Source organism: Lygodium microphyllum, chromosome 4, assembly GCF_053477565.2.
Source record: "Lygodium microphyllum isolate KBCC chromosome 4, Lygodium_microphyllum_v1.1.10, whole genome shotgun sequence".
NCBI classification, from domain to species: domain Eukaryota; kingdom Viridiplantae; phylum Streptophyta; class Polypodiopsida; order Schizaeales; family Lygodiaceae; genus Lygodium; species Lygodium microphyllum.
Window position 1 is genome coordinate 63,158,715 of NC_141138.1, and position 6,644 is coordinate 63,165,358.

Below are 6,644 nucleotides of genomic sequence, written 5' to 3' on the forward strand. Positions count from 1 at the left end.
TACTATTATACGCGTAGGGAGTTGTTTCCAGGAAAGCTGGAACCTAGATGGAATGGCCCCTACAAGATTGTCAGGATAGGAAAAAATAGGTCTACGGCTCTACTACCTGATCTGCAGGGAGTAGAATTTAAAAATAAGGTTAATCCTAATAAGATTAAACCTTATTATTTCTAAGTATACTAACACGAAGAGATTCATTGCAGGTCTATGCTAGGGCTGATTTGAGACCTGCAAAAGAGCTTAAAGCTTGTTGATGGGGCGGTTAATTCCTTATTTGGAGCACCCATATCTAGAGCAGAGATACCATCAGGGGAAACTTATCTGGTGGAGCAAAGGATACAAAGTATTTGAGCAAGAAGGCGAAACCTTTGTGTGGGAGATCAAAGTCTTCTGCCATCACTGCTTACAAATGTTGACAAGTATGCCTGTTGAGTTTAATGAAGAAGGTGGGATGGAGCCGTCAGTTCATCCTCTAAATATGCTAAATTTTGACTATCATAATTACGAATAAAAGAGTTCATGATGGCAGGCTGTGTAAACCCATTGTGGACGTACATATTATATTTTGACAGAGCGTCCAGGGGCCCTAATAAAAAAGGAAGTGTTGGAGTAGTAATCCAAGGTCCCCGACGTAGAGTTATGATGAAGTTAGCTGCTTATCTCGGGGTAGGATTCACTAACAACATGGTAGAGTATAAAGCCTTGATTATGGGACTGCATATTGCCAAGCAAGGTGGTATTCGGCGATTGTTAGTAAAAGGGGATTCCCAGTTGATCTTGAATCAGCTAGATGGGACATACACAGTGCGGAATCCCATCCTTTGTATGTATCATCGAACTGTCATGACCCTACTTGAGGAGTTTGAGAGAGTGTCTCTTCAGCTGATTCCACGTTACTAGAATCAGTTTGCGGATTCAGTGGCAAACCTTGCTTATGAAGAAGACCTTTTCTTCAACTATGGTCCTAGTTTGGATATTGCTATCAATAATGAGAGTCTTTCCTCATGAGATGGTACATGGTTTTTGCCTTCCAGGTGTGAAAGTCTTCACCATTAAACTTTGCTATCTGCTCCAGTTCAGTCATCTTAGAAGAAGGAGGTCTTACCATGAGAACACTCGAGCAATGTCTATCCTTTTAAAATTGAGACTTACAAATGGATTTGATCAATAGGGCTTTAAATCATTACAAGTGTTGAGAATGATTTTTGAGTAGTTGAGGTAAAATCAGTGAATATCTTGTTCATGAGTGAGCTAAATACACAAGTGCCAAGAGACACTGATTGAGTATCAATAGATACTATGTCTTGAAGATCTTGATATTGGGCTTGAATCTGTTGTTGGGTAATTTTTGAGCTATCTTGGGCACTTCTAGATCTGCAGTAGACTTCAGAGGTAATGTCAGAGTGATCAAAATCACTATTGAAGGACCCAGTCGCTTGTGGGGAATGTTATCAGAGCATGCAATATATGGCAGGTGATGGTTGATATGGGTGATACAAAGAGTAGCTGAGACCCATCTACCATTGTTATCCTAGACCCATAGGCTAGACCCATAGGCTGATTAGACAACATGTTATGCATACGCCTCTTGCTATATATGCAGGAGGGATGGGTCATAATCTTATGCATTTAGCTTAGGGCTGCGAGCCCTATTTTTCCTCCTTGGAAAGGAGCATATTATTGTATATCTGTACTATTTCGGGGAGGGATGTGTAGGTGCTATTCTGTTTGATCTCGTTAGGCCAAGAGGGCCAGTTTAGCAAGAGTGAAATGCTTTATTTCATTAGGCCAAGAGGGCCAGTCGTTTGTTTAGTACGGGTGCGGTTAATGATTTCTTGTTGTAGTCCTGTGCTAGACAGGTTCAAAGAAGAGCTTGGAAGGAGCCTATGTCGCGCAGAGGCTTCACGTGGCCCTATCCAGGTGATATCTCTCCTTTACGAGTACCGTGTTTTTTATGCTATATGTGTTTGTGTACTTGTAGGGGATTTTCTTTTCTTGTTGGGGACCGGCGTCCAAGGCATGAAGTCCCAGGTTTAGGTTAGGTGTGTCTGAGGGAGGTCTGAGTAGTCGTTGCCTCCTGTAAAGACATTGCCAGGCATCGAAAGACCTGTTTCAGAAGGCAGTTCTAGTGACCCTATTCTGTTAGCCTGCCAAGCAGCTATTCTAGGAGTTCTTGCTTAGTTGTGAGGCAATTAGAGAAGCCTGCCAGAGGAAAAGATGATGATGATAGAGAGGAAAAAAACCCTGAATATCTCCAAGAAAATAAATATATACAAAGGTGTGTAAAAAGGGGTTCTAACCCCTATAAAAATAGAAAAGAAAAGAAAGGAAAATTTATAAGCAGTTGCTCATCGCCTTGCGAAGGCCTGGTAGGTTCCTGGGGACGAGTCAGACCCGGGGCCGATGCCTTGTCTTCCTAGGGGTGGCATCTCGCTGGAAAAGAAGAAAATAAGGAAGGTTGGAGCGAAAATAAAAGTGAGCGTCAGAAAAGGATTAAGTGTCACCTCGCAAGGGCTTGGTAGGTTCTTGGGTACCGAGACAGGACCCGAGGCCGATGCCCTGTTCTCCTTGGGTCACTATGCTTGGCTCCCTCCTTTTTACATGCCCAAGTATGGGGGAATAAAAACCTAAAAGAAGAAATGTGCTAAAAGAAAATACTTATTGATCAACCTATAGGAGTCCTCGCCTAGTAGGAGCTTTTGGGGTGTGTTGTCCTTAGTTAGGTAGGTAATTCAGACCACCACTTAGGGCGACTTCTTTGATAGTTCTTTTTAGTTTGGCCGTGTTGGAGCAGTCGGTTAGTGACTAGCTTCGGACCTTCTATCAGATTATGCTAGGCCTACTCCTTGTGGATTTCATGCCTTGGTTTTGTCAGGGGGTAGGGTGAGCATTGTGCTGTGTTTTAATATGTATCTATTTTGTATCAGCTTGATGCTTCCTTTGGTTGTTTTGTGCAGATCTGTTGTGGGATTCGACGGGCTGAGTCGCCCTATCCCGTGGTCGCCAATGAGAGTGGAGTTTTGAGCTCGGAATATGCCTAAAATTTGCCAAAAAAATCCGGAATTTAGGGGAAAAATCAGCAACATCGAAGGCGGCCGCTGCAGCTAGGACGATTTTAAGCACCAAGTGAAAGATGGCTTTCAAAAGGCACCCGAGCAACACTTGCAGATTTTTCATAATTTTTTCAGCTGCCGTGTGGGATGTTGGGAGCTGCCAGTCAGTGCGAGATGCGGAGACAGACGCGCAGGATTTTTCAGAGGCCGAATCGGAGCCCGGACGTGGAAGAGGCCCGAAATTGGCTAAGAATGAAAAGGTGGACAAAAAATTTAGGCCAAAAGGGGGTGCCCTTTGGGAGGGGGCACCCCCCTCCCCTCCCCCCAAAATTGAAATGGAGCTTCAACAGAAGCCATAGATCAAACAATGCCCAACAACTTCTCCTTCTTCCCTGATCCTATCGCCGGTCTTCGCGCGAGATATGGCTGACTGAATGAAGAGGTCCGAATCTAGTCTTTCTCTCTCCTCTCTCTCTGTCTCCTCTCTATGGGCTGTTCATGCGCACTATCTTGAAGGAGGAATCGGGAAGGAGATTGAAGAAAACGATGATGGAGATTGATGGAGATACTGAAGATTGATGTGCAGCATTGAATTGAGAGCAATGGAGGCTCCGTCCACTAGTCACATAGTCATTTAATGCATCTCGGGTTTCGTAAAAACACGGTATGACCATTTTTATGAAGAAAATGAAGGGTTTTTGGTATTTTATGATGGTAATGATGTTCTTATTTGATGAAAATTTGTTTGAGTGCTAGTTGTATCATGATTAATTGTTGTTTATCAAAAAATTTTGCTTTTGCAATGATTTGCATGCGCTATTTAATTCTCGCAAAACCCGAAATGCGGTTTTTAAGCAGTAAAATGATAGTTTTGTCGTTTCGGGTGGGTGAAATGTGTTCCTATGGGGGAAAATGGAAAATAAATTGAATGTTAGTATGCTGAAGTGATTGGAACAAGAAAAATCAGAAAATAGCATATTTTATTGACAAATAAATCAAGAAAATGAAAAAAATAAGAGAAAAAATAGAAATACGCTTCACAAAAATAAGAAAAAATATAATGATTGTTTGTGGATGTTATGCTAGTAGCAAAGCATGAGGTTTAGCCTCAATTTGCCCTATCTCCTTGTCAAAGTTTGTGATTTATCGTTTTTCATACATCAAAACATGACAAAATGAACCTCTACACCTATGCAATGAAAGCAATACCTAAACGTAGGGGGTGGGATGTTTGAATGGTGCGATTTGTGTGTTGATTATTGCTGATTTTTTTTATGCATATCATGATATAGAGTTTGGTGTAATTTAATTAAGAGGATAGTAGCACGGGTTTTGTCTCGGTGCTATCCTTACATCGCCGCAACGAGTTAGTGAATGAGGATTGGAAAGCCTGGTTGTGCACAACACGTTTCTGATTAAAAATTATGTTTGAGCACTTTAGGATCATCCACTTTTGTATGTGCATGTCAACCATGGTATCATAATATAAAGGACTGGTTGCATAGTACGTGTTTTCGATGACGATGACCCACGCTTGAGTGTGGAAAGGCAACCTAAGCCGTAGGATAGACGTTTGGTTCTTGGGGAATCATTTGGTAAGGACACATGGTATCTCCTAGAATACTCTCAAAATGAAAGAGTGGAGTTTGTTCATTTGTTCTATATGTTGAGCACCGCATCAAGGGGCCAATCCGTGCGATGTAGAAGAGCTGTAGTGGGGCCGCGATGATCCCACCGAGAGGTTGCCTCCCATGTATGTGATTATCGTGGCATTTATTTCCAATGTGTATGGGTTCTCCCTCTGTGGATTTTATAGAAAGGAAAACGTTGGACTACAAAACTATAAACACATAGATTAAGCTTTAGGACAGTTCGTCCTTTAGCAGCACATAGACATTCTTGGCCCGCAAGGCTGTGAGGGTGTGTTTGTCTATTATGAGCATGAGGTCTGCTAGTGCCATAGCCAATGCCAGACCATTTGAGGTCCCATCACCTACACCAAGAGAGAAGTAGAGACAAGAAAGCAATAGATAATCCATCAAGACCCTTAGCTAAGCCACCATAAGATTGAAGTGAATGACATCCAAGACCTTAAGATTTGCCCACAATACATATTGCTAGTTAAAATTATTGAGGTGTAATTTTTAGTGAAGTTTATTTTCATGAAAGGGGTTGATTACAATTTGTTTATTGGACATCATTGGATGCAAAATACATGACTCATAGAGGACTAAGGCAATGCTCTAGTCTTCATAGGGAAAAGAAGGACATAATAGAAACTGAGACTTGGAAATCGTCTCTAGTGGAACTAGTTGCAATTTTCAACTTGCTATGAGGAGATGCTATAATTTTTCTCCTATCCAATAGCCTTTTATGAAGTGCATCTCATCCCCTGAAAAGATGACCAAGGTTGGATGCACATACTTGACACTCTAGAATTGTTGTTCATAGAGAAACCTAAATATTTAGAAGCTCATGAATTCATGCATCAAAGGAGCAAGAGACTCTACTATCCATATAATTAGCCTTTAATTAGAGTGCTTATTAGTGCCTCTCTCTATAATGACCCCTAACTCAATGCCACAAGTTCTCACCAAGGACTATGCTTAAATTAGGGAACGTGTTGAGCTAATGGATGGCCATGTTTTTGTGGCAAGCCAAAAGCCAATCTCCTAATCCTTGAATTCTTACTCGATAGTACCACCTAGCAATGGAATAACCTCCATAAAATCTTGTTTGACCATCACAACGACCTCTTCATCTCCCTAATGTGTGAGGAGGGGTTTCATATTGAGGAAAATATTTGCATCTTGAACGTAACTCAGTTTGACAATTCATTGGTTAAGTTTACACTAAGTTTATATACGTGTTCTCAAGCCTCCATACAAATGTAACTCGTATGCAATAGAATTAGACTAGACAATAGAGATTGAAGAACCTGATGATGATAAGGTAGGCAAAGTAGTGGTTTTCACAATCAAACATATTGTGAAACATCCACCCCCTTCGAACTTGCATGTTCTCCACAGGTGCCACACAAGAGGCCCACTTTTATATCTCCTTTCTTGCATCCCTTGATCCTCTTTCCTACCTTGAGTATCTTCAAGTCATCCCCAGTCAATTCTATCAAAGTATATGCTACATATATCATTTTACATTCATCACACTTAGCCTCATTTTTATTGGAAAAATGTCCCACAAGACCACACTGTAGAAAATTGCTTGCATCCTCCAAATCATAACTCGCATCACCGAGTTTTCAAAAACAAAAATTTAGCTCGGCTTGACATCTATAGCTTTGTTCAATACACAAGGACCAAGTTCTGAAGGTATTAGCCCCTAAAGTTTTTTCATAGCTTACAATTTTTATTATCAACATGTAGTCCCATCGAGACATCGCCCTTTTCAACCCTATAACTTTTGCATAAGAATCCAGATGCCAACTAAAAGTTGTAGGAGCCTTCCTCAAGTATCAAAGCCCATTCTAGATGCATTAATCACCATTAATTTGCTTACAAGTAAAGAAGTTTTCAATATCTTCAAATTTATAATGCGTATCTATTGCAATCTCTTACAACCATTTTGTTTGCC